The sequence below is a fragment of the Balearica regulorum genome, chromosome 1 (assembly GCF_011004875.1).
Source record: "Balearica regulorum gibbericeps isolate bBalReg1 chromosome 1, bBalReg1.pri, whole genome shotgun sequence".
Lineage (NCBI taxonomy): Eukaryota > Metazoa > Chordata > Aves > Gruiformes > Gruidae > Balearica > Balearica regulorum.
The window spans coordinates 24,176,768-24,187,179 of record NC_046184.1 but is presented as its reverse complement, the minus strand read 5'-3'; the positions used below and the strand labels follow the sequence as shown (position 1 = coordinate 24,187,179).

Here is a 10,412-nt window from a genome sequence, read left to right as displayed (position 1 = left end):
AGTCCCCTTAAAACTAGGTGATGTTTTGGCAGTGACCCAAAAGAGGTGATTTGGAGATCCCAACTTTGAGACTAGCCAAAAGGCTTATCTATAACTTTTTCATTCTATACAAGAGGTACAAAATTAGTATTTTCTTCATTTTTAAAATGTTCATTTATATATTACTTGTCAAAATATCAGAACAAAATCTTTTCTTTCTGGTCACAGATATTTTCCATTAAAATAAATGATAAGCTGTTCTCCCAGTGTGAAACAGTATTGCTTTGGTTGCCTAGTAACAAAAAAAAAAAAAAAAACCCAACCAAAAAAAAAAAGGAAAAATGTTGAAAAGCAGGACTTTGGGGCTGGTAAAACAAACAACAATATTTATCTCAATAGAGTAAGAGAATTCTTGCTGTCTTGGTGACAAGTGCAAGTTTATCACACTAGCACATTTACAATGTTTACTGTTTGAAATACTGGCTAAATCTGTATGAAAATCTTAATTTGTCTGTGTCCACTCACATCGTAGGAGCAGAAAGATGCAATGTCTGGTCTTTTCTATTCCAGTGACCTGTTAAATTTTCTTCACAACAATGTGAATATTCCAAAAGCAGTTCACTTCTGTTTAATTAAGGAGTGTTGCTTGTGAAAGTTGACTACTATATCTATCTTTTTGCAGTCTGTGACATTCTTATATTTTTATCGTAGCTGTTATAGAATTTTTCTTAGGAACAACATTTTTTGTTAGTGTCACACAGTACACTAACTCATTGCAAATGTATGCAATACATTTTTCATCAGATTGTCACAGAATTTCAATAATTCAATATTATTCACAAAAATAACAGTTCACTTTAGGACTTATTCATAAGCATTCTTAAATCTGTTTGCATAATGAACATTGCTAGTCTTATTATTGATATTTTATACAATCATTGCTGAGATAAAGTCTTTGCTGTTTGCCTGGCCACAAACTGCATATTTTCAACACCCACATACATTCACTGAAAGTGACAGCTTCTCTCTGATAAATCATGTCTGACAATTGTCAGCAGTGCAAACAGTAAAATATCGCAACAGCAATCACACAACACCTTTACCCCTATTTGGATGGGGACAAGGTCTGCCCTGGTATCCCACACCCAATCCTATTCACGGATGCATGTGGACAAGCCCCTCAGGTTAATAAGATGCCTCAAAGATGCCGTTTTGCAAGAAACAGATGTGATCGCAGAATCGGAAGAGAAGGTTTAATATTGTCAACCGAATTGATTTTTAGGGCTAAAAATGGGACAATTTGTTCAAACTGAATTTGAAACTACACTGCGAGATATATGGTCAACAACTGCAGAAAGTAACTGATTTCAGATTCTCTAATATTAGGGGGAAAAGGTGAGTGTTGGTAAGAACAGGCAAAGAAATTAGGATCCTCTTTCATATGAAGGAACATATTTTGTTTTGCAAAGATAAAAAGAGCGACACTGAAGAGAAGCTATGATGACGATAATTTCTGAAGGACATGTTCAGTTAATAAACTAAAGGTAGGTAAGGGAGGGAGAAGGAGGAAAAGGAATGCATGAAGATACGAGTCGTACATGTCTATGTGTGTGTTCATAGTGTATGGTAAAGAAAGGACAGTGAGAAAAAGGGACAAGTGACACAGGGAACACAGAAAGGATGTGACTAAGACAGAAGAATGACGTTTCCTCAGAGCATAGCAAATATAGTCCACTGAAAAAGCTAAATATTCTTTGCAGGTTTTTTTGGTTTTTAAATTATTATAATTGTTATTCTGTGTGTTCTCCAATGAATCAGACATGCAGTACTTCTAAAAGTTCTTCACATTGACGGGGGGTCCTGTTGGAGGACAACAATATTCTAGACCATTCTCAGTGAGTAACAGCCTACAAAAGTGTTACGGTTACAGCAAGGAAGAGTTTTCTTTTTACAGAATAATTTTTCCTAGGAAAACAGTGGTTTGTCAGAATCTGAAGCTTGGGACTTTTTCAGGAAAATGCCAGTTTTTGTGAAAACTTAATTGAGAGATGTTTTTCAGATCAAGATCTGTGCTAAGGTCACTTAAATGATCAGGAGGAGACCTGGCAGTGTCACTGCCATCGCACCCTGTGCAGTCCCAGCCCATGGGGTGCCGGCTGTGGCTGTACACAGCGGTGTGGGGGTGTTGACAGCTTAGGGTGTTCCACTTGTCATCATGCTGCTGACACTGTTTCAGCTCCTTTTATTGTCATGATACCACTGTTTTCAGAACATGACCTGGGTTTAGATTTAAAACATCTACATTTTTTGGCAGGTTCTTCTTCAGGTGCAGGAATCCTGGGCTCACCCAGAGCTATGCTGGCACAACTGCAAAGATGGTGCTTTGTGAAGGTTGGCTTGGAAAAGACGGATGCCCACCGTCAAGCCAATACTGCTGCTGATCTGCTTGCATCAGAAAAACACAACCTGAATGTAAGTATCTGTGTATATGTTACGGTATATGTACACATGGTTTTAAATATATATTTGTATAGGTATTTATACACAAAGCAAATTATACGGGTTCATCACGAAATTGTAATGTAAGACTAATATTACAGATGACTTGAAATCTGCATATCAACAGTACCATGGGCAATAAAACTTTTATGTCAAATTGACAAGGTTAGAAATCGTTTTTGTTTGATTATTTGTTTGCAGCATTTGTCCTGCTAGTAAAACAGCTGCACAGGGAATAAACACATGTGACATTTCGGGTCAATTTTTGTGAGTGCTGAATTTCAATAATTTGTACTACTGTATGCTCAATACAAAGCAGTAGGAAAGACATTAAGACATTATTTTTGGCAGATTGTTTTTCCCTGTTTACTTGTTGATTTAGTTAGCAATCTTGGCTACATTTGCAAGGCATAATGTGAGCCTGTTTCCTTGTGAGATACACAAATCAAGGGTTCCAGAGTGGCCAAATATTCTGTGTTTGTTTTATATAGTCCATTACAGAGACATTAATGTCTAAAACACAAACAAAATGGGTAAAACCCACTTATAGTTATATTGTCTTCTAGGATGGTAATCTGACCTAACTAGATTTCTACAGTGCCATTCTTTTCTGTTATTGTAGTCAATGGAAAGACTTGCGCTTAATTCACATGATTAAATGTGATTTATGTGATTAAATGTGATTTATATCAGGTTGAGAATTATCACACTATAAAAAAAAGATTATTTCTCTGCGGATACTTTAGCTACGCTGGAAGGGATTGTCTCTCCCTTTCAATTACTTTCTGCATAAGAATTAGCCTTTCCACTTTTTTCTTCTCAACTGGGACACTGATGATGATGTGTCAGTAGCAATTTCTGGCCTTGAATATTTCCAAGATTTTTTCAAGATTTGGGGGTTTGCTAAAGTATGACGAATTCATGGTCATGCTGTTATGGAATCCTTGTGTGAAGCTCCAAGTCAGGTTCCACCACCACAGAGCTGTGAAGAAAGGACAAACATTGCTGGTCATATGAGAGTAAAAAACACTGCGGGGGAAGAAACTTCTGGGTTTTTCTTAAAATTTTACAGATAATTAATAAATATTCTGTGGTAGATTGTTTAACAGTATGTCATCTACATATAGAGAACATACTCTTGAAAGTATAATTGATTTTATATGCAACTAACAGTAGCTAAATAGAGAGTAATGAATGTCGTTGATACAAAAGTGAAAGGGGAAAAAGAAAGCACTAAGAAGCTAATTCCCACTAAAAGCAGAAAAAAACATAAAAAGGAAAAGACTTTCTGACATACTTTTAACATCTTTCAGCTATATTTATACTGTTGTGCAGATGTGGTGTCCCATCCCACTCAGGGGGTGAGGGTGAGGTTAACTTTTTAATTCTCTGCGCGGTAATCAGAAGTAATGACAATTACTTTAGAGGTTCAAACCAATCATAAATTTACTCAAAATTCAGTGGAACTACAAAACATAGAGGCTTGGCAAAGGTCATAACAATGCTCAAAATTTAGCAGAACTATGAAAGGTAAGGTTTTAGCAAAACATGTGACGATATTACCCTAATGTGCCAAAAATTAAGTTACAGACAAAGAGAGTGATAGGAAAAGAAAGAGAGAAAGAAAAGAGAGAGAAAGAGAAAGAGAGAAAAGATATCACCACCCTTGGATCCAGCGATGTTCTCTGCTCATAGCTGTAGTTTTCAGGTGGTGGGCGCGTGCCGAAGAATTGTGTTTCCACTTTTTATAACGCGATGTGCCCGCCCCATAGGCGGGAGTCTGTCATCACTGAGCAGGCGCAGTATGTGCTCAGGAATGTTCAGAAATATTCTAGAAATGAATTGGTGGGTTGTGGAGGTCCTGGGGGTCTCACTGCCCCCCCCCCCCCCCTTCAGGGCTGACCAAGCGAGCGGTGGTCTGTCACAGGCACATGGTGCACAGGGCACAGATGGTCATTGTTTACGTGTTTCAGGAACAGAGGAGTGGTCTCACAAGACATTATCCTGCCTCTGCAGGCTCCGTCCTTGTTCAACACTCCCTGGTCATCATCAGCCCATCCTTGTCTATGTCAAGAGGGGTGTTTGCGACATTCACTTGTTATCAGACCTTACATGTGGTCTGTCACGTACTTTGCAATCCCTATCTCTGAAGTGTGCAGGTGGAGCGACATGATGTGTGATGCCCTCCTGGTTCTCTGACAGGGTGAGGATCAGAAAAGAACAGTGTGCACTCATCTCTTCTTCCCACATGAGGTTCCAACGTGGTCAGTGTGCGCACCCAAACTGCTGCACCCGTTTCTGTAAGACTACTTGATCTCTTCACAGTCTCTTGCATTTATTGTGCAAGCACCTTAGCACTGTGAGTGGCTCACTTCAGAAGGTATTGTACCTACCTCAGAAATCTCGGTTAAAAAAATCTGAGGGTTTTTTTTTTTTTTTCAAGAGGAGCAACATGAGGAAGGAATTTGACGGGTGGTAAGATGAAAAAAAATTTGCTTAAAAATTGTTGAGACTTTTAAGATTAGTATTTTAAATGTGTTTGCTTTCCATGCAATACAAGACAATATTTTCATGATAATTCAGAAAATGTTGGTGTGATGAGTGATAAACACATATGTAAGTGCTTTTGATGCTAAGACCAGAAAGCTGAGTGCTCTGCTGGATCAGACCCATAAAAGGAACTGCCCAAGTATTTTAAAAATTATGTATACCAGGAGATTAGGGTTTTTGGGGGAAGATAGGAGCTTACACTCATGTTTTTCAGGAATATTTTAACTTCTTTTTGTCTGTCAAATACCAATTCTGTTTAGTGACATCTGTTTCATGGAATGTATAATTTTCATTGGACAGGATTAAGTTCAGAATTTCAGATAGAAGTACCAGAAGAGAAATATGTTCTTCTTAGGACACTTTTTGGGGCACTTGCCTACAGTACAGAGAAGGCAAGTACTAGTTCCTGCTATACAGTTCTCGGTGTTTGCTTCTTGCTTTCTCACATCTCAGATAATTTCAGATAGTAGTGGGTTATTGGCTATTCTAAGGTAAGTTTTCCATTGAGTATTTGACTTTATATAATTAATCATTCTTTTTCTATGCAGAAATTAAATTGATAACATTTTAGTTAGAGTGCTTACCTAAAATCTAGGAGTGTCATGTTCCAATTTCTCCTCTCATGAGCACAGATTGAGAAGTAGTAAAAAATATGCAAAATAAACTCAATCCAAGAAAAGAGTCTGGAAAAGCCCTTTATCTCTGAGCTTTGAAATCTTTGCAGGCATAGCACTCAACTGGTATGTGGTTCCTTCACAAAGAGGTAGAGTTGAGGTTCTGAATTTTCATTTTGAAAAACACCTTTCAGGATCCTGGCCTTGTCACTTTGAAAAACTCCAGGATGTGTTGGATGCATGCATGCAGGGCAATTTTGTATACTTTGTGTGTCTGGAGTGAAACAAAGTCCCCAGTTTCATTTAAGTTTAAAGTTATTCCAGGCTTATTGGGGGTTGTTTTTTTAGGTTTTGATTGCTGTTTTAAATATAATTCTGACTTGTCTCCAAGGAAATAACAATTATTTAGAACATTTCAAGGTATTATATTTTTTATTGTTTAGTGACATTCTTTGTATGACTAGATTTTTATCTTTATCTTTGCCATCAGTAAAGACTGTTTGTTGAAATTGTCTAAGTATTTTGTGTAGTGTATATATCGTCTGATATTTTATGCTATTTTGTTTACCTTCCTTAGAAAGGCAAGAAAAAGGTGGGGTTTTTACCCTATATAGTTACAGAAAGATTTTTAAAGTATTGGCAGTCTCCTTTCTCTTGGAGAAGAATGGACATGGGAAAAATAAGCCCTCTTGTAGGTTGATTTTTGGTTTTCTACTTGTTTTCCACTATAATAGACCCCTATAACAAAAAAGGTAGGTAGGTTGGAAATAATTTAGAGCAATTCATTAGTTTTTAAAGCAGGTAATATAAAAATACTTATTCCACATCCTTAATTTATTCCTGTTTAAGTAACAACAGGGCAAGGATATTCGTTAGGAAATCTCAGCAGGTGGCCATCTGTGCACTCTTTCTTTAGACGATGTCTTAATTCCCAGCCTCATAATGAAAGCTCTATTAAATGTTGCTGACTAAGGAAAACCCCCCACAATTGCTTGAAGAAAGATAAATAGTTGTTTTTCTAATCAGGTTATGGGACACATTTTTTTACTACAGACATTTATATGTGAATTTCAAAGATTAAAATAAGCAAAAGAGTTAGATTATCAATAAATGATGAATGAATGGTGGTAGGGTCCTATTGCTTATGATACTGATACCAAATATCCAGATAAGGCTTGTCCAATAGCCTAAAAAACAATATATATTTATTATAGTCACATCTGTAAAGTGCTTAGCATGCCACCAGTCATTTATTGATATCCTATCAACAATTTATGGAAGTGGTATTAATGAAGACTGTATTAGATCATGTGTGTACTGGTTTTAGGGATATATAATTGGATAACTAGAGTCTTTCTTTTCAGAAAACTTTTTATTCTACTGTTCATTTGAGGAGTAAGCCATTTAACTTCTCTCATTCTAGTTTATCGTCACAGTGAGAGACTTGCAGTCAGAAGGTAAACGACAAGAAAATTGCCAATGAACCAGAGTTAAACAGTAATAGCAATAAATCAAATTCAGATTACTTTTTTCCTTCTTCTTCATGCATTTTTTCTTAAAACATAAACATTTGCTGTGTGCTTTGGGAAGCAAATGCTTTAACAGGAGATACTTGAATTATAGACAACACAAAATGGCTTTGTAAATGTGTTTATTTAGAGCACAGTTAGCATAAATGCTTTCATACAGAAAGTCTGAATTATTCTCTGAAGGGAGGATATAGTTTCTTTTGGAAGAGAATTTAATAAATTGTGCTTTGTTGGCACGTGACAATTGCCAAGGCAGGAAAGGACGGCTAAGCAAAGCTGTCATTTTAAGTGTTAGTACTCCCAGTGTAATAAGAGCTTGCAGAGAAAAAAGTCCACTTGATAAGAAATCCTCTATGGCAGCAATTAATACCTTGTGAGTTCAGGAACAAAGACATGATTTCACAAGGAGTTTTCAAAAGTTAAGTCATAAAAATGTTTTCCATAGAAGTCTTGAATAATGTATTGTAAGAGCCCAGGAAGTCTCAAACACCTCCCCAGACTCTGCTTTTTAGTATGGCAATAATCTCTGCCCATGTCTTTCGCTTACTCACATCAGTGCCCCTGAATGAGCACCTTCGTTTGGTTAATGCTTCATTCCACCCGACCATCTGGACTTTTAGTTTCCTTGAATGCAGAAGTTCATTGTGCTTGATGATAATAAATTATTATTGCTAATGCTCTATTAAGATGAATGATGGAAATACACTTCCCACTGGATGTGAGTGGTCTGATAGAAGCACATTGCAGAAGGCAGTACTGAATCCACTTGCATCCCCAAGTAAATTGTCATGTTCAAAAAGACTGGAAATTAAATTTTTGTTTTGTCTTTATATGGAGACAAACGTGTGGCAAACATTATTGGAAGACTATAGATAGTTTGTGTTTGTGTTTCTATTGCCTTTGATAAGGACAAGCTGGCGGTGTAAAGGCCATTTTAGGAGGCTGTTGCATCACACATAAATTGTGTGAGATTTATAGACAGAAGCAACAGTGTATGCTAAGAGCTGAGGCTTGATAGTTCTGGGGACGTCAGCTGCTGTCAGCACTGGTACAATGCAGAGGCAGTCACTCTTGACATTGCAAAAGAAGGGACTACAGACTAACTGAAACAGTTTTGACAGAACTCCTTAAAAATGTACATGTGCATGTATTTCCCAAGTTGTAACAGATGTTTCCATTGACGCTGTGTTGAAGCAAAGATCTAATTGTCCTGTAGAAGAATATATATGAGTGAAGCAGTGCACAGCTCTAATACAGTCCCCTTCAAAGGAGTGTAATTCTTGCGTGGCAAACCCAGTCTTGCATGATCCCAAACGATCAGTACCACCTCCACAGAAAGCCACTAGCTGGACGTGATTCTTTGGAAATATATGTACCAGAAAACTGCTCTAGGTGCTTGCAAGTACCAATTCTGTTTGTCCAAGTAATGATATTAGTTAATTGTAGATTATTTTTTTTCTGGGATTGTCTAAATTGATTAGAGCAGACATTTGATTCTCTGAGTGGTGTTTCATTTCTTTCTTGTCGTGCAATACTGTGCTGAAACATCAGGGATGCCCTTAGGGGAAAAAAATTAAAAAGACCACCATAGATACAGATATAATTGGAAATGTTTCTGTTTGCCTCCTTGCTTACAGAATCACAAAGGTTGGGGTTGGACAGGACCAAAGTGTATGTGATTCATCTACTGCTTTGGGTCGAATTTTTGCTGTTCTCATAGGAGGTCGTGAAATACTGAATATGGCAGCACTTTGGTGAGATTGTCCCTAGATGATGTGGTAATATGTGTTTAGTTATGAAGTACATCAAGATTCTTTAGTTTGATTGGTGCTGCCTACAATGACACATAGGTATCTCATTCATAGATCCAGAACTGCAAGGCATGGAAATGTAAATTATTTCTATTCCTTTGAACACAATGTCCTAGCACAACAGCGTGGCATTTCATAGCCAATTTCTGTACAGTCTTTTTAGCGATTCACATGCATGGGCAGAGTAGAACAAGTAAATAAGAGAATTTGGTCAGAAACAATTATGTGGCTTGTCACTGGGTTTGTCTACAAGAAACTCTGATATAGTGCTGGCTGGGAAATTAATTAGAGGTCAGAACAAATGACTCATATTTTTCAAAGTAGTTCAAAGGTCAGGTAGTTTATTAGAATCAGATAATCTTATGGGTTATTTCTGGATTATATTTTTTTAGTTCTTGCCCATCTCGGTCTGAAAGGTACAGAAGTGTCATTCACAGATCACTTCTCAGACGGAGCACAGGAGTTTTCTTACACAAAAGACACACTTACCTTCAAAGCTGTCTCTTCTGGTGCATGCCAAACAGTCAATTTATCACAACATGGTCGATATATTCTTTTCACCTTCATCAGTGAGTTAGTAATAACCTTCCAGATATTTCTAGCTTTGTGTGTATTGGTTATAAAAAAAAGCTCTTCTTTTTTGGCATTTAGCAGAAGAGGTTATTATTGCTTTTTTGATGAAAAAAAAAAAAAAAGTGTGTGCTTCTATGTGTCCTACAATAGCTCTTCTGTAACTAAGGCTTGGAAGGTAACTGTATTTTGCTGTGGATTCTCTTGACTTTCAAGTGCAGAGAAATAATCGTTCTTTGTACATTAGTGTTTGAAATTCTGCCATTCACATGTAATACATGGAAATCACTTTCATTTGAAAGCTATTTTCTTCAGTTATTCCAAAAGTACTAATGTAAGATAAAACTATCTGGAAGAAAAAGAAAAATGAGAATAGCAGTCTAGCTTGGCTGATGCAGGGAAATGCAGGATATATCTCTTGTTAGTCTGTCCCCTGAGCACAGAGTAGACCTGCCAGAAGAGATTACCTAACAGACATGGACTGGAATTGAAGTAAGCAGTGGCTGCCTTAAATGGAATCCCAGTCTGCTTTGAAGAAGAAAGTTGACTTTCTGCAACCTCCCCTCAAGCTACAATCATTTGCCAAAACGCCCTTCTGCAGTTGTGGAAGCCATTGCACATCTTGGAAGATGAATTTAACTGTGTTTGGAGTCAGTTTGTCACTAAAGGTGAAATCCAAAAAAGGGCTGACTTTTAGGTGTGTAAAAAATGACTGGTGGAATTGAGAGACCAGTTAATTGCAATTCAGCTAACTGAGAAGCTAACTGCTTCTCAAACACAGGGATCAACACTCTTATCAGGTATTTGTTTGTATTTAAATCTCCTTAGCCACTTATAGTTTTGCTTCTGGACATGGGCAG

General features: G+C 37.2%; 1 long non-coding RNA gene across 1 annotated transcript; it reads left to right on the top strand.

Annotated features, from left to right (window-relative positions):
* Positions 1-1,067: 1,067 nt before the first annotated feature.
* Positions 1,068-4,858, top strand: LOC142600037 (uncharacterized). Its single transcript, XR_012833503.1, has 3 exons — positions 1,068-1,523; positions 2,294-2,451; positions 4,631-4,858. It is a non-coding gene; the product is annotated as an uncharacterized LOC142600037 (long non-coding RNA).
* Positions 4,859-10,412: the final 5,554 nt, after the last annotated feature.